The sequence below is a fragment of the Strongylocentrotus purpuratus genome, unplaced genomic scaffold, assembly GCF_000002235.5.
Source record: "Strongylocentrotus purpuratus isolate Spur 01 unplaced genomic scaffold, Spur_5.0 spur5_scaffold_4, whole genome shotgun sequence".
In the NCBI taxonomy this organism is placed as follows: Eukaryota; Metazoa; Echinodermata; class Echinoidea; order Camarodonta; family Strongylocentrotidae; genus Strongylocentrotus; species Strongylocentrotus purpuratus.
Window position 1 is genome coordinate 16,776,691 of NW_022145610.1, and position 27,370 is coordinate 16,804,060.

The window sequence follows — 27,370 nt, forward strand, 5'->3', positions numbered from 1 at the left end:
GTTGCAAAGTGCTTAAATAACGTAGGCATTGTAATAATTACTAAAGCCAATATCAGTTAACTATAATAACTATAAAAAGTTATGATTAAAAGTTATATTTCGAGTTATATAGCGCCAATTTTGGATGATTAGCGCTTTACAATGATATTATTAACCCGGTCATAGGAAACAATGCAAGCCAGCGCACATTGTGTGCACCATCTCAACTCCCTGGGGAGCAATCCTCCTAAGCGGCTCATGGGCATTGAGAAGATCTTGTACATGAGGGGTCTTACCTCCTACAGGGTATTCATTTATACACCCGAGTATAGAGCATCAATAATTGTGGATAAATTGCTTTGATGAAGGCCAAAAAGGCAGTGGGAAGGGTTCGAACTCGGGATCCTATTATCAGAAAGCATGCGCTCTACCAATCTTGACAAGCCACATGCACATGAATGTGCATATAGCGCGAATTCCTGTATATACTTGTACAGGACGTCGGACAGATGACCCCCTTGATCGACGTTCATGATCACAAATAAAATACTAATCATATATATACAAATAATGTCCCCATAGCCCTGTCTAATCGTGGTTACTACAGTGTCCTCTTGTTTCGGAGTTGCAAAGTGCTTAAATAACGTAGGCATTGTAATAATTACTAAAGCCAATATCAGTTAACTATAATAACTATAATAAGTTATGATTAAAAGTTATATTTCGAGTTATATAGCGCCAATTTTGGATGATTAGCGCTTTACAATGATATTATTACCCGGTCATAGGAAACAATGCAAGCCAGCGCACATTGTGTGCACCATCTCAACTCCCTGGGGAGCAATCCTCCTAAGCGGCTCATGGGCATTGAGAAGATCTTGTACATGAGGGGTCTTACCTCCTACAGGGTATTCATTTATACACCCGAGTATAAAGCATCAATAATTGTGGATAAATTGCTTTGATGAAGGTCAAAAAGGCAGTGGGAAGGGTTCGAACTCGGGATCCTATTATCGGAAAGCATGCGCTCTACCAATCTTGACAAGCCACATGCACATGAATGTGCATATAGCGCGAATTCCTGTATATACTTGTACAGGAAGTCGGACAGATGACCCCCTTGATCGACGTTCATGATCACAAATAAAATACTAATCATATATATACAAATAATGTCCCCATAGCCCTGTCTAATCGTGGTTACTACAGTGTCCTCTTGTTTCGGAGTTGCAAAGTGCTTAAATAACGTAGGCATTGTAATAATTACTAAAGCCAATATCAGTTAACTATAATAACTATAATAAGTTATGATTAAAAGTTATATTTCGAGTTATATAGCGCCAATTTTGGATGATTAGCGCTTTACAATGATATTATTAGCCCGGTCATAGGAAACAATGCAAGCCAGCGCACATTGTGTGCACCATCTCAACTCCCTGGGGAGCAATCCTCCTAAGCGGCTCATGGGCATTGAGAAGATCTTGTACATGAGGGGTCTTACCTCCTACAGGGTATTCATTTATACACCCGAGTATAAAGCATCAATAATTGTGGATAAATTGCTTTGATGAAGGTCAAAAAGGCAGTGGGAAGGGTTCGAACTCGGGATCCTATTATCAGAAAGCATGCGCTCTACCAATCTTGACAAGCCACATGCACATGAATGTGCATATAGCGCGAATTCCTGTATATACTTGTACAGGACGGTCGGACAGATGACCCCCTTGATCGACGTTCATGATCACAAATAAAATACTAATCATATATATACAAATAATGTCCCCATAGCCCTGTCTAATCGTGGTTACTACAGTGTCCTCTTGTTTCGGAGTTGCAAAGTGCTTAAATAACGTAGGCATTGTAATAATTACTAAAGCCAATATCAGTTAACTATAATAACTATAATAAGTTATGATTAAAAGTTATATTTCGAGTTATATAGCGCCAATTTTGGATGATTAGCGCTTTACAATGATATTATTAGCCCGGTCATAGGAAACAATGCAAGCCAGCGCACATTGTGTGCACCATCTCAACTCCCTGGGGAGCAATCCTCCTAAGCGGCTCATGGGCATTGAGAAGATCTTGTACATGAGGGGTCTTACCTCCTACAGGGTATTCATTTATACACCCGAGTATAAAGCATCAATAATTGTGGATAAATTGCTTTGATGAAGGTCAAAAAGGCAGTGGGAAGGGTTCGAACTCGGGATCCTATTATCAGAAAGCATGCGCTCTACCAATCTTGAAAAGCCACATGCACATGAATGTGCATATAGCGCGAATTCCTGTATATACTTGTACAGGAAGTCGGACAGATGACCCCCTTGATCGACGTTCATGATCACAAATAAAATACTAATCATATATATACAAATAATGTCCCCATAGCCCTGTCTAATCGTGGTTACTACAGTGTCCTCTTGTTTCGGAGTTGCAAAGTGCTTAAATAACGTAGGCATTGTAATAATTACTAAAGCCAATATCAGTTAACTATAATAACTATAATAAGTTATGATTAAAAGTTATATTTCGAGTTATATAGCGCCAATTTTGGATGATTAGCGCTTTACAATGATATTATTAGCCCGGTCATAGGAAACAATGCAAGCCAGCGCACATTGTGTGCACCATCTCAACTCCCTGGGGAGCAATCCTCCTAAGCGGCTCATGGGCATTGAGAAGATCTTGTACATGAGGGGTCTTACCTCCTACAGGGTATTCATTTATACACCCGAGTATAAAGCATCAATAATTGTGGATAAATTGCTTTGATGAAGGTCAAAAAGGCAGTGGGAAGGGTTCGAACTCGGGATCCTATTATCGGAAAGCATGCGCTCTACCAATCTTGAAAAGCCACATGCACATGAATGTGCATATAGCGCGAATTCCTGTATATACTTGTACAGGAAGTCGGACAGATGACCCCCTTGATCGACGTTCATGATCACAAATAAAATACTAATCATATATATACAAATAATGTCCCCATAGCCCTGTCTAATCGTGGTTACTACAGTGTCCTCTTGTTTCGGAGTTGCAAAGTGCTTAAATAACGTAGGCATTGTAATAATTACTAAAGCCAATATCAGTTAACTATAATAACTATAATAAGTTATGATTAAAAGTTATATTTCGAGTTATATAGCGCCAATTTTGGATGATTAGCGCTTTACAATGATATTATTAGCCCGGTCATAGGAAACAATGCAAGCCAGCGCACATTGTGTGCACCATCTCAACTCCCTGGGGAGCAATCCTCCTAAGCGGCTCATGGGCATTGAGAAGATCTTGTACATGAGGGGTCTTACCTCCTACAGGGTATTCATTTATACACCCGAGTATAAAGCATCAATAATTGTGGATAAATTGCTTTGATGAAGGTCAAAAAGGCAGTGGGAAGGGTTCGAACTCGGGATCCTATTATCGGAAAGCATGCGCTCTACCAATCTTGAAAAGCCACATGCACATGAATGTGCATATAGCGCGAATTCCTGTATATACTTGTACAGGAAGTCGGACAGATGACCCCCTTGATCGACGTTCATGATCACAAATAAAATACTAATCATATATATACAAATAATGTCCCCATAGCCCTGTCTAATCGTGGTTACTACAGTGTCCTCTTGTTTCGGAGTTGCAAAGTGCTTAAATAACGTAGGCATTGTAATAATTACTAAAGCCAATATCAGTTAACTATAATAACTATAATAAGTTATGATTAAAAGTTATATTTCGAGTTATATAGCGCCAATTTTGGATGATTAGCGCTTTACAATGATATTATTAGCCCGGTCATAGGAAACAATGCAAGCCAGCGCACATTGTGTGCACCATCTCAACTCCCTGGGGAGCAATCCTCCTAAGCGGCTCATGGGCATTGAGAAGATCTTGTACATGAGGGGTCTTACCTCCTACAGGGTATTCATTTATACACCCGAGTATAAAGCATCAATAATTGTGGATAAATTGCTTTGATGAAGGTCAAAAAGGCAGTGGGAAAGGTTCGAACTCGGGATCCTATTATCGGAAAGCATGCGCTCTACCAATCTTGAAAAGCCACATGCACATGAATGTGCATATAGCGCGAATTCCTGTATATACTTGTACAGGAAGTCGGACAGATGACCCCCTTGATCGACGTTCATGATCACAAATAAAATACTAATCATATATATACAAATAATGTCCCCATAGCCCTGTCTAATCGTGGTTACTACAGTGTCCTCTTGTTTCGGAGTTGCAAAGTGCTTAAATAACGTAGGCATTGTAATAATTACTAAAGCCAATATCAGTTAACTATAATAACTATAATAAGTTATGATTAAAAGTTATATTTCGAGTTATATAGCGCCAATTTTGGATGATTAGCGCTTTACAATGATATTATTAGCCCGGTCATAGGAAACAATGCAAGCCAGCGCACATTGTGTGCACCATCTCAACTCCCTGGGGAGCAATCCTCCTAAGCGGCTCATGGGCATTGAGAAGATCTTGTACATGAGGGGTCTTACCTCCTACAGGGTATTCATTTATACACCCGAGTATAAAGCATCAATAATTGTGGATAAATTGCTTTGATGAAGGTCAAAAAGGCAGTGGGAAAGGTTCGAACTCGGGATCCTATTATCGGAAAGCATGCGCTCTACCAATCTTGAAAAGCCACATGCACATGAATGTGCATATAGCGCGAATTCCTGTATATACTTGTACAGGAAGTCGGACAGATGACCCCCTTGATCGACGTTCATGATCACAAATAAAATACTAATCATATATATACAAATAATGTCCCCATAGCCCTGTCTAATCGTGGTTACTACAGTGTCCTCTTGTTTCGGAGTTGCAAAGTGCTTAAATAACGTAGGCATTGTAATAATTACTAAAGCCAATATCAGTTAACTATAATAACTATAATAAGTTATGATTAAAAGTTATATTTCGAGTTATATAGCGCCAATTTTGGATGATTAGCGCTTTACAATGATATTATTAGCCCGGTCATAGGAAACAATGCAAGCCAGCGCACATTGTGTGCACCATCTCAACTCCCTGGGGAGCAATCCTCCTAAGCGGCTCATGGGCATTGAGAAGATCTTGTACATGAGGGGTCTTACCTCCTACAGGGTATTCATTTATACACCCGAGTATAAAGCATCAATAATTGTGGATAAATTGCTTTGATGAAGGTCAAAAAGGCAGTGGGAAAGGTTCGAACTCGGGATCCTATTATCGGAAAGCATGCGCTCTACCAATCTTGAAAAGCCACATGCACATGAATGTGCATATAGCGCGAATTCCTGTATATACTTGTACAGGAAGTCGGACAGATGACCCCCTTGATCGACGTTCATGATCACAAATAAAATACTAATCATATATATACAAATAATGTCCCCATAGCCCTGTCTAATCGTGGTTACTACAGTGTCCTCTTGTTTCGGAGTTGCAAAGTGCTTAAATAACGTAGGCATTGTAATAATTACTAAAGCCAATATCAGTTAACTATAATAACTATAATAAGTTATGATTAAAAGTTATATTTCGAGTTATATAGCGCCAATTTTGGATGATTAGCGCTTTACAATGATATTATTAACCCGGTCATAGGAAACAATGCAAGCCAGCGCACATTGTGTGCACCATCTCAACTCCCTGGGGAGCAATCCTCCTAAGCGGCTCATGGGCATTGAGAAGATCTTGTACATGAGGGGTCTTACCTCCTACAGGGTATTCATTTATACACCCGAGTATAAAGCATCAATAATTGTGGATAAATTGCTTTGATGAAGGTCAAAAAGGCAGTGGGAAAGGTTCGAACTCGGGATCCTATTATCGGAAAGCATGCGCTCTACCAATCTTGAAAAGCCACATGCACATGAATGTGCATATAGCGCGAATTCCTGTATATACTTGTACAGGAAGTCGGACAGATGACCCCCTTGATCGACGTTCATGATCACAAATAAAATACTAATCATATATATACAAATAATGTCCCCATAGCCCTGTCTAATCGTGGTTACTACAGTGTCCTCTTGTTTCGGAGTTGCAAAGTGCTTAAATAACGTAGGCATTGTAATAATTACTAAAGCCAATATCAGTTAACTATAATAACTATAATAAGTTATGATTAAAAGTTATATTTCGAGTTATATAGCGCCAATTTTGGATGATTAGCGCTTTACAATGATATTATTAACCCGGTCATAGGAAACAATGCAAGCCAGCGCACATTGTGTGCACCATCTCAACTCCCTGGGGAGCAATCCTCCTAAGCGGCTCATGGGCATTGAGAAGATCTTGTACATGAGGGGTCTTACCTCCTACAGGGTATTCATTTATACACCCGAGTATAAAGCATCAATAATTGTGGATAAATTGCTTTGATGAAGGTCAAAAAGGCAGTGGGAAAGGTTCGAACTCGGGATCCTATTATCGGAAAGCATGCGCTCTACCAATCTTGAAAAGCCACATGCACATGAATGTGCATATAGCGCGAATTCCTGTATATACTTGTACAGGAAGTCGGACAGATGACCCCCTTGATCGACGTTCATGATCACAAATAAAATACTAATCATATATATACAAATAATGTCCCCATAGCCCTGTCTAATCGTGGTTACTACAGTGTCCTCTTGTTTCGGAGTTGCAAAGTGCTTAAATAACGTAGGCATTGTAATAATTACTAAAGCCAATATCAGTTAACTATAATAACTATAATAAGTTATGATTAAAAGTTATATTTCGAGTTATATAGCGCCAATTTTGGATGATTAGCGCTTTACAATGATATTATTAGCCCGGTCATAGGAAACAATGCAAGCCAGCGCACATTGTGTGCACCATCTCAACTCCCTGGGGAGCAATCCTCCTAAGCGGCTCATGGGCATTGAGAAGATCTTGTACATGAGGGGTCTTACCTCCTACAGGGTATTCATTTATACACCCGAGTATAAAGCATCAATAATTGTGGATAAATTGCTTTGATGAAGGTCAAAAAGGCAGTGGGAAAGGTTCGAACTCGGGATCCTATTATCGGAAAGCATGCGCTCTACCAATCTTGAAAAGCCACATGCACATGAATGTGCATATAGCGCGAATTCCTGTATATACTTGTACAGGAAGTCGGACAGATGACCCCCTTGATCGACGTTCATGATCACAAATAAAATACTAATCATATATATACAAATAATGTCCCCATAGCCCTGTCTAATCGTGGTTACTACAGTGTCCTCTTGTTTCGGAGTTGCAAAGTGCTTAAATAACGTAGGCATTGTAATAATTACTAAAGCCAATATCAGTTAACTATAATAACTATAATAAGTTATGATTAAAAGTTATATTTCGAGTTATATAGCGCCAATTTTGGATGATTAGCGCTTTACAATGATATTATTAGCCCGGTCATAGGAAACAATGCAAGCCAGCGCACATTGTGTGCACCATCTCAACTCCCTGGGGAGCAATCCTCCTAAGCGGCTCATGGGCATTGAGAAGATCTTGTACATGAGGGGTCTTACCTCCTACAGGGTATTCATTTATACACCCGAGTATAAAGCATCAATAATTGTGGATAAATTGCTTTGATGAAGGTCAAAAAGGCAGTGGGAAAGGTTCGAACTCGGGATCCTATTATCGGAAAGCATGCGCTCTACCAATCTTGAAAAGCCACATGCACATGAATGTGCATATAGCGCGAATTCCTGTATATACTTGTACAGGAAGTCGGACAGATGACCCCCTTGATCGACGTTCATGATCACAAATAAAATACTAATCATATATATACAAATAATGTCCCCATAGCCCTGTCTAATCGTGGTTACTACAGTGTCCTCTTGTTTCGGAGTTGCAAAGTGCTTAAATAACGTAGGCATTGTAATAATTACTAAAGCCAATATCAGTTAACTATAATAACTATAATAAGTTATGATTAAAAGTTATATTTCGAGTTATATAGCGCCAATTTTGGATGATTAGCGCTTTACAATGATATTATTAGCCCGGTCATAGGAAACAATGCAAGCCAGCGCACATTGTGTGCACCATCTCAACTCCCTGGGGAGCAATCCTCCTAAGCGGCTCATGGGCATTGAGAAGATCTTGTACATGAGGGGTCTTACCTCCTACAGGGTATTCATTTATACACCCGAGTATAAAGCATCAATAATTGTGGATAAATTGCTTTGATGAAGGTCAAAAAGGCAGTGGGAAAGGTTCGAACTCGGGATCCTATTATCGGAAAGCATGCGCTCTACCAATCTTGAAAAGCCACATGCACATGAATGTGCATATAGCGCGAATTCCTGTATATACTTGTACAGGAAGTCGGACAGATGACCCCCTTGATCGACGTTCATGATCACAAATAAAATACTAATCATATATATACAAATAATGTCCCCATAGCCCTGTCTAATCGTGGTTACTACAGTGTCCTCTTGTTTCGGAGTTGCAAAGTGCTTAAATAACGTAGGCATTGTAATAATTACTAAAGCCAATATCAGTTAACTATAATAACTATAATAAGTTATGATTAAAAGTTATATTTCGAGTTATATAGCGCCAATTTTGGATGATTAGCGCTTTACAATGATATTATTAGCCCGGTCATAGGAAACAATGCAAGCCAGCGCACATTGTGTGCACCATCTCAACTCCCTGGGGAGCAATCCTCCTAAGCGGCTCATGGGCATTGAGAAGATCTTGTACATGAGGGGTCTTACCTCCTACAGGGTATTCATTTATACACCCGAGTATAAAGCATCAATAATTGTGGATAAATTGCTTTGATGAAGGTCAAAAAGGCAGTGGGAAAGGTTCGAACTCGGGATCCTATTATCGGAAAGCATGCGCTCTACCAATCTTGAAAAGCCACATGCACATGAATGTGCATATAGCGCGAATTCCTGTATATACTTGTACAGGAAGTCGGACAGATGACCCCCTTGATCGACGTTCATGATCACAAATAAAATACTAATCATATATATACAAATAATGTCCCCATAGCCCTGTCTAATCGTGGTTACTACAGTGTCCTCTTGTTTCGGAGTTGCAAAGTGCTTAAATAACGTAGGCATTGTAATAATTACTAAAGCCAATATCAGTTAACTATAATAACTATAATAAGTTATGATTAAAAGTTATATTTCGAGTTATATAGCGCCAATTTTGGATGATTAGCGCTTTACAATGATATTATTAGCCCGGTCATAGGAAACAATGCAAGCCAGCGCACATTGTGTGCACCATCTCAACTCCCTGGGGAGCAATCCTCCTAAGCGGCTCATGGGCATTGAGAAGATCTTGTACATGAGGGGTCTTACCTCCTACAGGGTATTCATTTATACACCCGAGTATAAAGCATCAATAATTGTGGATAAATTGCTTTGATGAAGGTCAAAAAGGCAGTGGGAAAGGTTCGAACTCGGGATCCTATTATCGGAAAGCATGCGCTCTACCAATCTTGAAAAGCCACATGCACATGAATGTGCATATAGCGCGAATTCCTGTATATACTTGTACAGGACGTCGGACAGATGACCCCCTTGATCGACGTTCATGATCACAAATAAAATACTAATCATATATATACAAATAATGTCCCCATAGCCCTGTCTAATCGTGGTTACTACAGTGTCCTCTTGTTTCGGAGTTGCAAAGTGCTTAAATAACGTAGGCATTGTAATAATTACTAAAGCCAATATCAGTTAACTATAATAACTATAATAAGTTATGATTAAAAGTTATATTTCGAGTTATATAGCGCCAATTTTGGATGATTAGCGCTTTACAATGATATTATTAACCCGGTCATAGGAAACAATGCAAGCCAGCGCACATTGTGTGCACCATCTCAACTCCCTGGGGAGCAATCCTCCTAAGCGGCTCATGGGCATTGAGAAGATCTTGTACATGAGGGGTCTTACCTCCTACAGGGTATTCATTTATACACCCGAGTATAAAGCATCAATAATTGTGGATAAATTGCTTTGATGAAGGTCAAAAAGGCAGTGGGAAAGGTTCGAACTCGGGATCCTATTATCGGAAAGCATGCGCTCTACCAATCTTGAAAAGCCACATGCACATGAATGTGCATATAGCGCGAATTCCTGTATATACTTGTACAGGAAGTCGGACAGATGACCCCCTTGATCGACGTTCATGATCACAAATAAAATACTAATCATATATATACAAATAATGTCCCCATAGCCCTGTCTAATCGTGGTTACTACAGTGTCCTCTTGTTTCGGAGTTGCAAAGTGCTTAAATAACGTAGGCATTGTAATAATTACTAAAGCCAATATCAGTTAACTATAATAACTATAATAAGTTATGATTAAAAGTTATATTTCGAGTTATATAGCGCCAATTTTGGATGATTAGCGCTTTACAATGATATTATTAGCCCGGTCATAGGAAACAATGCAAGCCAGCGCACATTGTGTGCACCATCTCAACTCCCTGGGGAGCAATCCTCCTAAGCGGCTCATGGGCATTGAGAAGATCTTGTACATGAGGGGTCTTACCTCCTACAGGGTATTCATTTATACACCCGAGTATAAAGCATCAATAATTGTGGATAAATTGCTTTGATGAAGGTCAAAAAGGCAGTGGGAAAGGTTCGAACTCGGGATCCTATTATCGGAAAGCATGCGCTCTACCAATCTTGAAAAGCCACATGCACATGAATGTGCATATAGCGCGAATTCCTGTATATACTTGTACAGGAAGTCGGACAGATGACCCCCTTGATCGACGTTCATGATCACAAATAAAATACTAATCATATATATACAAATAATGTCCCCATAGCCCTGTCTAATCGTGGTTACTACAGTGTCCTCTTGTTTCGGAGTTGCAAAGTGCTTAAATAACGTAGGCATTGTAATAATTACTAAAGCCAATATCAGTTAACTATAATAACTATAATAAGTTATGATTAAAAGTTATATTTCGAGTTATATAGCGCCAATTTTGGATGATTAGCGCTTTACAATGATATTATTAGCCCGGTCATAGGAAACAATGCAAGCCAGCGCACATTGTGTGCACCATCTCAACTCCCTGGGGAGCAATCCTCCTAAGCGGCTCATGGGCATTGAGAAGATCTTGTACATGAGGGGTCTTACCTCCTACAGGGTATTCATTTATACACCCGAGTATAAAGCATCAATAATTGTGGATAAATTGCTTTGATGAAGGTCAAAAAGGCAGTGGGAAAGGTTCGAACTCGGGATCCTATTATCGGAAAGCATGCGCTCTACCAATCTTGAAAAGCCACATGCACATGAATGTGCATATAGCGCGAATTCCTGTATATACTTGTACAGGAAGTCGGACAGATGACCCCCTTGATCGACGTTCATGATCACAAATAAAATACTAATCATATATATACAAATAATGTCCCCATAGCCCTGTCTAATCGTGGTTACTACAGTGTCCTCTTGTTTCGGAGTTGCAAAGTGCTTAAATAACGTAGGCATTGTAATAATTACTAAAGCCAATATCAGTTAACTATAATAACTATAATAAGTTATGATTAAAAGTTATATTTCGAGTTATATAGCGCCAATTTTGGATGATTAGCGCTTTACAATGATATTATTAACCCGGTCATAGGAAACAATGCAAGCCAGCGCACATTGTGTGCACCATCTCAACTCCCTGGGGAGCAATCCTCCTAAGCGGCTCATGGGCATTGAGAAGATCTTGTACATGAGGGGTCTTACCTCCTACAGGGTATTCATTTATACACCCGAGTATAAAGCATCAATAATTGTGGATAAATTGCTTTGATGAAGGTCAAAAAGGCAGTGGGAAAGGTTCGAACTCGGGATCCTATTATCGGAAAGCATGCGCTCTACCAATCTTGAAAAGCCACATGCACATGAATGTGCATATAGCGCGAATTCCTGTATATACTTGTACAGGAAGTCGGACAGATGACCCCCTTGATCGACGTTCATGATCACAAATAAAATACTAATCATATATATACAAATAATGTCCCCATAGCCCTGTCTAATCGTGGTTACTACAGTGTCCTCTTGTTTCGGAGTTGCAAAGTGCTTAAATAACGTAGGCATTGTAATAATTACTAAAGCCAATATCAGTTAACTATAATAACTATAATAAGTTATGATTAAAAGTTATATTTCGAGTTATATAGCGCCAATTTTGGATGATTAGCGCTTTACAATGATATTATTAGCCCGGTCATAGGAAACAATGCAAGCCAGCGCACATTGTGTGCACCATCTCAACTCCCTGGGGAGCAATCCTCCTAAGCGGCTCATGGGCATTGAGAAGATCTTGTACATGAGGGGTCTTACCTCCTACAGGGTATTCATTTATACACCCGAGTATAAAGCATCAATAATTGTGGATAAATTGCTTTGATGAAGGTCAAAAAGGCAGTGGGAAAGGTTCGAACTCGGGATCCTATTATCGGAAAGCATGCGCTCTACCAATCTTGAAAAGCCACATGCACATGAATGTGCATATAGCGCGAATTCCTGTATATACTTGTACAGGAAGTCGGACAGATGACCCCCTTGATCGACGTTCATGATCACAAATAAAATACTAATCATATATATACAAATAATGTCCCCATAGCCCTGTCTAATCGTGGTTACTACAGTGTCCTCTTGTTTCGGAGTTGCAAAGTGCTTAAATAACGTAGGCATTGTAATAATTACTAAAGCCAATATCAGTTAACTATAATAACTATAATAAGTTATGATTAAAAGTTATATTTCGAGTTATATAGCGCCAATTTTGGATGATTAGCGCTTTACAATGATATTATTAGCCCGGTCATAGGAAACAATGCAAGCCAGCGCACATTGTGTGCACCATCTCAACTCCCTGGGGAGCAATCCTCCTAAGCGGCTCATGGGCATTGAGAAGATCTTGTACATGAGGGGTCTTACCTCCTACAGGGTATTCATTTATACACCCGAGTATAAAGCATCAATAATTGTGGATAAATTGCTTTGATGAAGGTCAAAAAGGCAGTGGGAAAGGTTCGAACTCGGGATCCTATTATCGGAAAGCATGCGCTCTACCAATCTTGAAAAGCCACATGCACATGAATGTGCATATAGCGCGAATTCCTGTATATACTTGTACAGGAAGTCGGACAGATGACCCCCTTGATCGACGTTCATGATCACAAATAAAATACTAATCATATATATACAAATAATGTCCCCATAGCCCTGTCTAATCGTGGTTACTACAGTGTCCTCTTGTTTCGGAGTTGCAAAGTGCTTAAATAACGTAGGCATTGTAATAATTACTAAAGCCAATATCAGTTAACTATAATAACTATAATAAGTTATGATTAAAAGTTATATTTCGAGTTATATAGCGCCAATTTTGGATGATTAGCGCTTTACAATGATATTATTAGCCCGGTCATAGGAAACAATGCAAGCCAGCGCACATTGTGTGCACCATCTCAACTCCCTGGGGAGCAATCCTCCTAAGCGGCTCATGGGCATTGAGAAGATCTTGTACATGAGGGGTCTTACCTCCTACAGGGTATTCATTTATACACCCGAGTATAAAGCATCAATAATTGTGGATAAATTGCTTTGATGAAGGTCAAAAAGGCAGTGGGAAAGGTTCGAACTCGGGATCCTATTATCGGAAAGCATGCGCTCTACCAATCTTGAAAAGCCACATGCACATGAATGTGCATATAGCGCGAATTCCTGTATATACTTGTACAGGAAGTCGGACAGATGACCCCCTTGATCGACGTTCATGATCACAAATAAAATACTAATCATATATATACAAATAATGTCCCCATAGCCCTGTCTAATCGTGGTTACTACAGTGTCCTCTTGTTTCGGAGTTGCAAAGTGCTTAAATAACGTAGGCATTGTAATAATTACTAAAGCCAATATCAGTTAACTATAATAACTATAATAAGTTATGATTAAAAGTTATATTTCGAGTTATATAGCGCCAATTTTGGATGATTAGCGCTTTACAATGATATTATTAGCCCGGTCATAGGAAACAATGCAAGCCAGCGCACATTGTGTGCACCATCTCAACTCCCTGGGGAGCAATCCTCCTAAGCGGCTCATGGGCATTGAGAAGATCTTGTACATGAGGGGTCTTACCTCCTACAGGGTATTCATTTATACACCCGAGTATAAAGCATCAATAATTGTGGATAAATTGCTTTGATGAAGGTCAAAAAGGCAGTGGGAAAGGTTCGAACTCGGGATCCTATTATCGGAAAGCATGCGCTCTACCAATCTTGAAAAGCCACATGCACATGAATGTGCATATAGCGCGAATTCCTGTATATACTTGTACAGGAAGTCGGACAGATGACCCCCTTGATCGACGTTCATGATCACAAATAAAATACTAATCATATATATACAAATAATGTCCCCATAGCCCTGTCTAATCGTGGTTACTACAGTGTCCTCTTGTTTCGGAGTTGCAAAGTGCTTAAATAACGTAGGCATTGTAATAATTACTAAAGCCAATATCAGTTAACTATAATAACTATAATAAGTTATGATTAAAAGTTATATTTCGAGTTATATAGCGCCAATTTTGGATGATTAGCGCTTTACAATGATATTATTAGCCCGGTCATAGGAAACAATGCAAGCCAGCGCACATTGTGTGCACCATCTCAACTCCCTGGGGAGCAATCCTCCTAAGCGGCTCATGGGCATTGAGAAGATCTTGTACATGAGGGGTCTTACCTCCTACAGGGTATTCATTTATACACCCGAGTATAAAGCATCAATAATTGTGGATAAATTGCTTTGATGAAGGTCAAAAAGGCAGTGGGAAAGGTTCGAACTCGGGATCCTATTATCGGAAAGCATGCGCTCTACCAATCTTGAAAAGCCACATGCACATGAATGTGCATATAGCGCGAATTCCTGTATATACTTGTACAGGAAGTCGGACAGATGACCCCCTTGATCGACGTTCATGATCACAAATAAAATACTAATCATATATATACAAATAATGTCCCCATAGCCCTGTCTAATCGTGGTTACTACAGTGTCCTCTTGTTTCGGAGTTGCAAAGTGCTTAAATAACGTAGGCATTGTAATAATTACTAAAGCCAATATCAGTTAACTATAATAACTATAATAAGTTATGATTAAAAGTTATATTTCGAGTTATATAGCGCCAATTTTGGATGATTAGCGCTTTACAATGATATTATTAGCCCGGTCATAGGAAACAATGCAAGCCAGCGCACATTGTGTGCACCATCTCAACTCCCTGGGGAGCAATCCTCCTAAGCGGCTCATGGGCATTGAGAAGATCTTGTACATGAGGGGTCTTACCTCCTACAGGGTATTCATTTATACACCCGAGTATAAAGCATCAATAATTGTGGATAAATTGCTTTGATGAAGGTCAAAAAGGCAGTGGGAAAGGTTCGAACTCGGGATCCTATTATCGGAAAGCATGCGCTCTACCAATCTTGAAAAGCCACATGCACATGAATGTGCATATAGCGCGAATTCCTGTATATACTTGTACAGGAAGTCGGACAGATGACCCCCTTGATCGACGTTCATGATCACAAATAAAATACTAATCATATATATACAAATAATGTCCCCATAGCCCTGTCTAATCGTGGTTACTACAGTGTCCTCTTGTTTCGGAGTTGCAAAGTGCTTAAATAACGTAGGCATTGTAATAATTACTAAAGCCAATATCAGTTAACTATAATAACTATAATAAGTTATGATTAAAAGTTATATTTCGAGTTATATAGCGCCAATTTTGGATGATTAGCGCTTTACAATGATATTATTAACCCGGTCATAGGAAACAATGCAAGCCAGCGCACATTGTGTGCACCATCTCAACTCCCTGGGGAGCAATCCTCCTAAGCGGCTCATGGGCATTGAGAAGATCTTGTACATGAGGGGTCTTACCTCCTACAGGGTATTCATTTATACACCCGAGTATAAAGCATCAATAATTGTGGATAAATTGCTTTGATGAAGGTCAAAAAGGCAGTGGGAAAGGTTCGAACTCGGGATCCTATTATCGGAAAGCATGCGCTCTACCAATCTTGAAAAGCCACATGCACATGAATGTGCATATAGCGCGAATTCCTGTATATACTTGTACAGGAAGTCGGACAGATGACCCCCTTGATCGACGTTCATGATCACAAATAAAATACTAATCATATATATACAAATAATGTCCCCATAGCCCTGTCTAATCGTGGTTACTACAGTGTCCTCTTGTTTCGGAGTTGCAAAGTGCTTAAATAACGTAGGCATTGTAATAATTACTAAAGCCAATATCAGTTAACTATAATAACTATAATAAGTTATGATTAAAAGTTATATTTCGAGTTATATAGCGCCAATTTTGATGATTAGCGCTTTACAATGATATTATTAGCCCGGTCATAGGAAACAATGCAAGCCAGCGCACATTGTGTGCACCATCTCAACTCCCTGGGGAGCAATCCTCCTAAGCGGCTCATGGGCATTGAGAAGATCTTGTACATGAGGGGTCTTACCTCCTACAGGGTATTCATTTATACACCCGAGTATAAAGCATCAATAATTGTGGATAAATTGCTTTGATGAAGGTCAAAAAGGCAGTGGGAAAGGTTCGAACTCGGGATCCTATTATCGGAAAGCATGCGCTCTACCAATCTTGAAAAGCCACATGCACATGAATGTGCATATAGCGCGAATTCCTGTATATACTTGTACAGGAAGTCGGACAGATGACCCCCTTGATCGACGTTCATGATCACAAATAAAATACTAATCATATATATACAAATAATGTCCCCATAGCCCTGTCTAATCGTGGTTACTACAGTGTCCTCTTGTTTCGGAGTTGCAAAGTGCTTAAATAACGTAGGCATTGTAATAATTACTAAAGCCAATATCAGTTAACTATAATAACTATAATAAGTTATGATTAAAAGTTATATTTCGAGTTATATAGCGCCAATTTTGGATGATTAGCGCTTTACAATGATATTATTAACCCGGTCATAGGAAACAATGCAAGCCAGCGCACATTGTGTGCACCATCTCAACTCCCTGGGGAGCAATCCTCCTAAGCGGCTCATGGGCATTGAGAAGATCTTGTACATGAGGGGTCTTACCTCCTACAGGGTATTCATTTATACACCCGAGTATAAAGCATCAATAATTGTGGATAAATTGCTTTGATGAAGGTCAAAAAGGCAGTGGGAAAGGTTCGAACTCGGGATCCTATTATCGGAAAGCATGCGCTCTACCAATCTTGAAAAGCCACATGCACATGAATGTGCATATAGCGCGAATTCCTGTATATACTTGTACAGGAAGTCGGACAGATGACCCCCTTGATCGACGTTCATGATCACAAATAAAATACTAATCATATATATACAAATAATGTCCCCATAGCCCTGTCTAATCGTGGTTACTACAGTGTCCTCTTGTTTCGGAGTTGCAAAGTGCTTAAATAACGTAGGCATTGTAATAATTACTAAAGCCAATATCAGTTAACTATAATAACTATAATAAGTTATGATTAAAAGTTATATTTCGAGTTATATAGCGCCAATTTTGGATGATTAGCGCTTTACAATGATATTATTAGCCCGGTCATAGGAAACAATGCAAGCCAGCGCACATTGTGTGCACCATCTCAACTCCCTGGGGAGCAATCCTCCTAAGCGGCTCATGGGCATTGAGAAGATCTTGTACATGAGGGGTCTTACCTCCTACAGGGTATTCATTTATACACCCGAGTATAAAGCATCAATAATTGTGGATAAATTGCTTTGATGAAGGTCAAAAAGGCAGTGGGAAAGGTTCGAACTCGGGATCCTATTATCGGAAAGCATGCGCTCTACCAATCTTGAAAAGCCACATGCACATGAATGTGCATATAGCGCGAATTCCTGTATATACTTGTACAGGAAGTCGGACAGATGACCCCCTTGATCGACGTTCATGATCACAAATAAAATACTAATCATATATATACAAATAATGTCCCCATAGCCCTGTCTAATCGTGGTTACTACAGTGTCCTCTTGTTTCGGAGTTGCAAAGTGCTTAAATAACGTAGGCATTGTAATAATTACTAAAGCCAATATCAGTTAACTATAATAACTATAATAAGTTATGATTAAAAGTTATATTTCGAGTTATATAGCGCCAATTTTGGATGATTAGCGCTTTACAATGATATTATTAGCCCGGTCATAGGAAACAATGCAAGCCAGCGCACATTGTGTGCACCATCTCAACTCCCTGGGGAGCAATCCTCCTAAGCGGCTCATGGGCATTGAGAAGATCTTGTACATGAGGGGTCTTACCTCCTACAGGGTATTCATTTATACACCCGAGTATAAAGCATCAATAATTGTGGATAAATTGCTTTGATGAAGGTCAAAAAGGCAGTGGGAAAGGTTCGAACTCGGGATCCTATTATCGGAAAGCATGCGCTCTACCAATCTTGAAAAGCCACATGCACATGAATGTGCATATAGCGCGAATTCCTGTATATACTTGTACAGGAAGTCGGACAGATGACCCCCTTGATCGACGTTCATGATCACAAATAAAATACTAATCATATATATACAAATAATGTCCCCATAGCCCTGTCTAATCGTGGTTACTACAGTGTCCTCTTGTTTCGGAGTTGCAAAGTGCTTAAATAACGTAGGCATTGTAATAATTACTAAAGCCAATATCAGTTAACTATAATAACTATAATAAGTTATGATTAAAAGTTATATTTCGAGTTATATAGCGCCAATTTTGGATGATTAGCGCTTTACAATGATATTATTAGCCCGGTCATAGGAAACAATGCAAGCCAGCGCACATTGTGTGCACCATCTCAACTCCCTGGGGAGCAATCCTCCTAAGCGGCTCATGGGCATTGAGAAGATCTTGTACATGAGGGGTCTTACCTCCTACAGGGTATTCATTTATACACCCGAGTATAAAGCATCAATAATTGTGGATAAATTGCTTTGATGAAGGTCAAAAAGGCAGTGGGAAAGGTTCGAACTCGGGATCCTATTATCGGAAAGCATGCGCTCTACCAATCTTGAAAAGCCACATGCACATGAATGTGCATATAGCGCGAATTCCTGTATATACTTGTACAGGAAGTCGGACAGATGACCCCCTTGATCGACGTTCATGATCACAAATAAAATACTAATCATATATATACAAATAATGTCCCCATAGCCCTGTCTAATCGTGGTTACTACAGTGTCCTCTTGTTTCGGAGTTGCAAAGTGCTTAAATAACGTAGGCATTGTAATAATTACTAAAGCCAATATCAGTTAACTATAATAACTATAATAAGTTATGATTAAAAGTTATATTTCGAGTTATATAGCGCCAATTTTGGATGATTAGCGCTTTACAATGATATTATTAGCCCGGTCATAGGAAACAATGCAAGCCAGCGCACATTGTGTGCACCATCTCAACTCCCTGGGGAGCAATCCTCCTAAGCGGCTCATGGGCATTGAGAAGATCTTGTACATGAGGGGTCTTACCTCCTACAGGGTATTCATTTATACACCCGAGTATAAAGCATCAATAATTGTGGATAAATTGCTTTGATGAAGGTCAAAAAGGCAGTGGGAAAGGTTCGAACTCGGGATCCTATTATCGGAAAGCATGCGCTCTACCAATCTTGAAAAGCCACATGCACATGAATGTGCATATAGCGCGAATTCCTGTATATACTTGTACAGGAAGTCGGACAGATGACCCCCTTGATCGACGTTCATGATCACAAATAAAATACTAATCATATATATACAAATAATGTCCCCATAGCCCTGTCTAATCGTGGTTACTACAGTGTCCTCTTGTTTCGGAGTTGCAAAGTGCTTAAATAACGTAGGCATTGTAATAATTACTAAAGCCAATATCAGTTAACTATAATAACTATAATAAGTTATGATTAAAAGTTATATTTCGAGTTATATAGCGCCAATTTTGGATGATTAGCGCTTTACAATGATATTATTAGCCCGGTCATAGGAAACAATGCAAGCCAGCGCACATTGTGTGCACCATCTCAACTCCCTGGGGAGCAATCCTCCTAAGCGGCTCATGGGCATTGAGAAGATCTTGTACATGAGGGGTCTTACCTCCTACAGGGTATTCATTTATACACCCGAGTATAAAGCATCAATAATTGTGGATAAATTGCTTTGATGAAGGTCAAAAAGGCAGTGGGAAAGGTTCGAACTCGGGATCCTATTATCGGAAAGCATGCGCTCTACCAATCTTGAAAAGCCACATGCACATGAATGTGCATATAGCGCGAATTCCTGTATATACTTGTACAGGAAGTCGGACAGATGACCCCCTTGATCGACGTTCATGATCACAAATAAAATACTAATCATATATATACAAATAATGTCCCCATAGCCCTGTCTAATCGTGGTTACTACAGTGTCCTCTTGTTTCGGAGTTGCAAAGTGCTTAAATAACGTAGGCATTGTAATAATTACTAAAGCCAATATCAGTTAACTATAATAACTATAATAAGTTATGATTAAAAGTTATATTTCGAGTTATATAGCGCCAATTTTGGATGATTAGCGCTTTACAATGATATTATTAGCCCGGTCATAGGAAACAATGCAAGCCAGCGCACATTGTGTGCACCATCTCAACTCCCTGGGGAGCAATCCTCCTAAGCGGCTCATGGGCATTGAGAAGATCTTGTACATGAGGGGTCTTACCTCCTACAGGGTATTCATTTATACACCCGAGTATAAAGCATCAATAATTGTGGATAAATTGCTTTGATGAAGGTCAAAAAGGCAGTGGGAAAGGTTCGAACTCGGGATCCTATTATCGGAAAGCATGCGCTCTACCAATCTTGAAAAGCCACATGCACATGAATGTGCATATAGCGCGAATTCCTGTATATACTTGTACAGGAAGTCGGACAGATGACCCCCTTGATCGACGTTCATGATCACAAATAAAATACTAATCATATATATACAAATAATGTCCCCATAGCCCTGTCTAATCGTGGTTACTACAGTGTCCTCTTGTTTCGGAGTTGCAAAGTGCTTAAATAACGTAGGCATTGTAATAATTACTAAAGCCAATATCAGTTAACTATAATAACTATAATAAGTTATGATTAAAAGTTATATTTCGAGTTATATAGCGCCAATTTTGGATGATTAGCGCTTTACAATGATATTATTAGCCCGGTCATAGGAAACAATGCAAGCCAGCGCACATTGTGTGCACCATCTCAACTCCCTGGGGAGCAATCCTCCTAAGCGGCTCATGGGCATTGAGAAGATCTTGTACATGAGGGGTCTTACCTCCTACAGGGTATTCATTTATACACCCGAGTATAAAGCATCAATAATTGTGGATAAATTGCTTTGATGAAGGTCAAAAAGGCAGTGGGAAAGGTTCGAACTCGGGATCCTATTATCGGAAAGCATGCGCTCTACCAATCTTGAAAAGCCACATGCACATGAATGTGCATATAGCGCGAATTCCTGTATATACTTGTACAGGAAGTCGGACAGATGACCCCCTTGATCGACGTTCATGATCACAAATAAAATACTAATCATATATATACAAATAATGTCCCCATAGCCCTGTCTAATCGTGGTTACTACAGTGTCCTCTTGTTTCGGAGTTGCAAAGTGCTTAAATAACGTAGGCATTGTAATAATTACTAAAGCCAATATCAGTTAACTATAATAACTATAATAAGTTATGATTAAAAGTTATATTTCGAGTTATATAGCGCCAATTTTGGATGATTAGCGCTTTACAATGATATTATTAGCCCGGTCATAGGAAACAATGCAAGCCAGCGCACATTGTGTGCACCATCTCAACTCCCTGGGGAGCAATCCTCCTAAGCGGCTCATGGGCATTGAGAAGATCTTGTACATGAGGGGTCTTACCTCCTACAGGGTATTCATTTATACACCCGAGTATAAAGCATCAATAATTGTGGATAAATTGCTTTGATGAAGGTCAAAAAGGCAGTGGGAAAGGTTCGAACTCGGGATCCTATTATCGGAAAGCATGCGCTCTACCAATCTTGAAAAGCCACATGCACATGAATGTGCATATAGCGCGAATTCCTGTATATACTTGTACAGGAAGTCGGACAGATGACCCCCTTGATCGACGTTCATGATCACAAATAAAATACTAATCATATATATACAAATAATGTCCCCATAGCCCTGTCTAATCGTGGTTACTACAGTGTCCTCTTGTTTCGGAGTTGCAAAGTGCTTAAATAACGTAGGCATTGTAATAATTACTAAAGCCAATATCAGTTAACTATAATAACTATAATAAGTTATGATTAAAAGTTATATTTCGAGTTATATAGCGCCAATTTTGGATGATTAGCGCTTTACAATGATATTATTAGCCCGGTCATAGGAAACAATGCAAGCCAGCGCACATTGTGTGCACCATCTCAACTCCCTGGGGAGCAATCCTCCTAAGCGGCTCATGGGCATTGAGAAGATCTTGTACATGAGGGGTCTTACCTCCTACAGGGTATTCATTTATACACCCGAGTATAAAGCATCAATAATTGTGGATAAATTGCTTTGATGAAGGTCAAAAAGGCAGTGGGAAAGGTTCGAACTCGGGATCCTATTATCGGAAAGCATGCGCTCTACCAATCTTGAAAAGCCACATGCACATGAATGTGCATATAGCGCGAATTCCTGTATATACTTGTACAGGAAGTCGGACAGATGACCCCCTTGATCGACGTTCATGATCACAAATAAAATACTAATCATATATATACAAATAATGTCCCCATAGCCCTGTCTAATCGTGGTTACTACAGTGTCCTCTTGTTTCGGAGTTGCAAAGTGCTTAAATAACGTAGGCATTGTAATAATTACTAAAGCCAATATCAGTTAACTATAATAACTATAATAAGTTATGATTAAAAGTTATATTTCGAGTTATATAGCGCCAATTTTGGATGATTAGCGCTTTACAATGATATTATTAGCCCGGTCATAGGAAACAATGCAAGCCAGCGCACATTGTGTGCACCATCTCAACTCCCTGGGGAGCAATCCTCCTAAGCGGCTCATGGGCATTGAGAAGATCTTGTACATGAGGGGTCTTACCTCCTACAGGGTATTCATTTATACACCCGAGTATAAAGCATCAATAATTGTGGATAAATTGCTTTGATGAAGGTCAAAAAGGCAGTGGGAAAGGTTCGAACTCGGGATCCTATTATCGGAAAGCATGCGCTCTACCAATCTTGAAAAGCCACATGCACATGAATGTGCATATAGCGCGAATTCCTGTATATACTTGTACAGGAAGTCGGACAGATGACCCCCTTGATCGACGTTCATGATCACAAATAAAATACTAATCATATATATACAAATAATGTCCCCATAGCCCTGTCTAATCGTGGTTACTACAGTGTCCTCTTGTTTCGGAGTTGCAAAGTGCTTAAATAACGTAGGCATTGTAATAATTACTAAAGCCAATATCAGTTAACTATAATAACTATAATAAGTTATGATTAAAAGTTATATTTCGAGTTATATAGCGCCAATTTTGATGATTAGCGCTTTACAATGATATTATTAGCCCGGTCATAGGAAACAATGCAAGCCAGCGCACATTGTGTGCACCATCTCAACTCCCTGGGGAGCAATCCTCCTAAGCGGCTCATGGGCATTGAGAAGATCTTGTACATGAGGGGTCTTACCTCCTACAGGGTATTCATTTATACACCCGAGTATAAAGCATCAATAATTGTGGATAAATTGCTTTGATGAAGGTCAAAAAGGCAGTGGGAAAGGTTCGAACTCGGGATCCTATTATCGGAAAGCATGCGCTCTACCAATCTTGAAAAGCCACATGCACATGAATGTGCATATAGCGCGAATTCCTGTATATACTTGTACAGGAAGTCGGACAGATGACCCCCTTGATCGACGTTCATGATCACAAATAAAATACTAATCATATATATACAAATAATGTCCCCATAGCCCTGTCTAATCGTGGTTACTACAGTGTCCTCTTGTTTCGGAGTTGCAAAGTGCTTAAATAACGTAGGCATTGTAATAATTACTAAAGCCAATATCAGTTAACTATAATAACTATAATAAGTTATGATTAAAAGTTATATTTCGAGTTATATAGCGCCAATTTTGGATGATTAGCGCTTTACAATGATATTATTAACCCGGTCATAGGAAACAATGCAAGCCAGCGCACATTGTGTGCACCATCTCAACTCCCTGGGGAGCAATCCTCCTAAGCGGCTCATGGGCATTGAGAAGATCTTGTACATGAGGGGTCTTACCTCCTACAGGGTATTCATTTATACACCCGAGTATAAAGCATCAATAATTGTGGATAAATTGCTTTGATGAAGGTCAAAAAGGCAGTGGGAAAGGTTCGAACTCGGGATCCTATTATCGGAAAGCATGCGCTCTACCAATCTTGAAAAGCCACATGCACATGAATGTGCATATAGCGCGAATTCCTGTATATACTTGTACAGGAAGTCGGACAGATGACCCCCTTGATCGACGTTCATGATCACAAATAAAATACTAATCATATATATACAAATAATGTCCCCATAGCCCTGTCTAATCGTGGTTACTACAGTGTCCTCTTGTTTCGGAGTTGCAAAGTGCTTAAATAACGTAGGCATTGTAATAATTACTAAAGCCAATATCAGTTAACTATAATAACTATAATAAGTTATGATTAAAAGTTATATTTCGAGTTATATAGCGCCAATTTTGGATGATTAGCGCTTTACAATGATATTATTAGCCCGGTCATAGGAAACAATGCAAGCCAGCGCACATTGTGTGCACCATCTCAACTCCCTGGGGAGCAATCCTCCTAAGCGGCTCATGGGCATTGAGAAGATCTTGTACATGAGGGGTCTTACCTCCTACAGGGTATTCATTTATACACCCGAGTATAAAGCATCAATAATTGTGGATAAATTGCTTTGATGAAGGTCAAAAAGGCAGTGGGAAAGGTTCGAACTCGGGATCCTATTATCGGAAAGCATGCGCTCTACCAATCTTGAAAAGCCACATGCACATGAATGTGCATATAGCGCGAATTCCTGTATATACTTGTACAGGAAGTCGGACAGATGACCCCCTTGATCGACGTTCATGATCACAAATAAAATACTAATCATATATATACAAATAATGTCCCCATAGCCCTGTCTAATCGTGGTTACTACAGTGTCCTCTTGTTTCGGAGTTGCAAAGTGCTTAAATAACGTAGGCATTGTAATAATTACTAAAGCCAATATCAGTTAACTATAATAACTATAATAAGTTATGATTAAAAGTTATATTTCGAGTTATATAGCGCCAATTTTGGATGATTAGCGCTTTACAATGATATTATTAGCCCGGTCATAGGAAACAATGCAAGCCAGCGCACATTGTGTGCACCATCTCAACTCCCTGGGGAGCAATCCTCCTAAGCGGCTCATGGGCATTGAGAAGATCTTGTACATGAGGGGTCTTACCTCCTACAGGGTATTCATTTATACACCCGAGTATAAAGCATCAATAATTGTGGATAAATTGCTTTGATGAAGGTCAAAAAGGCAGTGGGAAAGGTTCGAACTCGGGATCCTATTATCGGAAAGCATGCGCTCTACCAATCTTGAAAAGCCACATGCACATGAATGTGCATATAGCGCGAATTCCTGTATATACTTGTACAGGAAGTCGGACAGATGACCCCCTTGATCGACGTTCATGATCACAAATAAAATACTAATCATATATATACAAATAATGTCCCCATAGCCCTGTCTAATCGTGGTTACTACAGTGTCCTCTTGTTTCGGAGTTGCAAAGTGCTTAAATAACGTAGGCATTGTAATAATTACTAAAGCCAATATCAGTTAACTATAATAACTATAATAAGTTATGATTAAAAGTTATATTTCGAGTTATATAGCGCCAATTTTGGATGATTAGCGCTTTACAATGATATTATTAGCCCGGTCATAGGAAACAATGCAAGCCAGCGCACATTGTGTGCACCATCTCAACTCCCTGGGGAGCAATCCTCCTAAGCGGCTCATGGGCATTGAGAAGATCTTGTACATGAGGGGTCTTACCTCCTACAGGGTATTCATTTATACACCCGAGTATAAAGCATCAATAATTGTGGATAAATTGCTTTGATGAAGGTCAAAAAGGCAGTGGGAAAGGTTCGAACTCGGGATCCTATTATCGGAAAGCATGCGCTCTACCAATCTTGAAAAGCCACATGCACATGAATGTGCATATAGCGCGAATTCCTGTATATACTTGTACAGGAAGTCGGACAGATGACCCCCTTGATCGACGTTCATGATCACAAATAAAATACTAATCATATATATACAAATAATGTCCCCATAGCCCTGTCTAATCGTGGTTACTACAGTGTCCTCTTGTTTCGGAGTTGCAAAGTGCTTAAATAACGTAGGCATTGTAATAATTACTAAAGCCAATATCAGTTAACTATAATAACTATAATAAGTTATGATTAAAAGTTATATTTCGAGTTATATAGCGCCAATTTTGGATGATTAGCGCTTTACAATGATATTATTAGCCCGGTCATAGGAAACAATGCAAGCCAGCGCACATTGTGTGCACCATCTCAACTCCCTGGGGAGCAATCCTCCTAAGCGGCTCATGGGCATTGAGAAGATCTTGTACATGAGGGGTCTTACCTCCTACAGGGTATTCATTTATACACCCGAGTATAAAGCATCAATAATTGTGGATAAATTGCTTTGATGAAGGTCAAAAAGGCAGTGGGAAAGGTTCGAACTCGGGATCCTATTATCGGAAAGCATGCGCTCTACCAATCTTGAAAAGCCACATGCACATGAATGTGCATATAGCGCGAATTCCTGTATATACTTGTACAGGAAGTCGGACAGATGACCCCCTTGATCGACGTTCATGATCACAAATAAAATACTAATCATATATATACAAATAATGTCCCCATAGCCCTGTCTAATCGTGGTTACTACAGTGTCCTCTTGTTTCGGAGTTGCAAAGTGCTTAAATAACGTAGGCATTGTAATAATTACTAAAGCCAATATCAGTTAACTATAATAACTATAATAAGTTATGATTAAAAGTTATATTTCGAGTTATATAGCGCCAATTTTGGATGATTAGCGCTTTACAATGATATTATTAGCCCGGTCATAGGAAACAATGCAAGCCAGCGCACATTGTGTGCACCATCTCAACTCCCTGGGGAGCAATCCTCCTAAGCGGCTC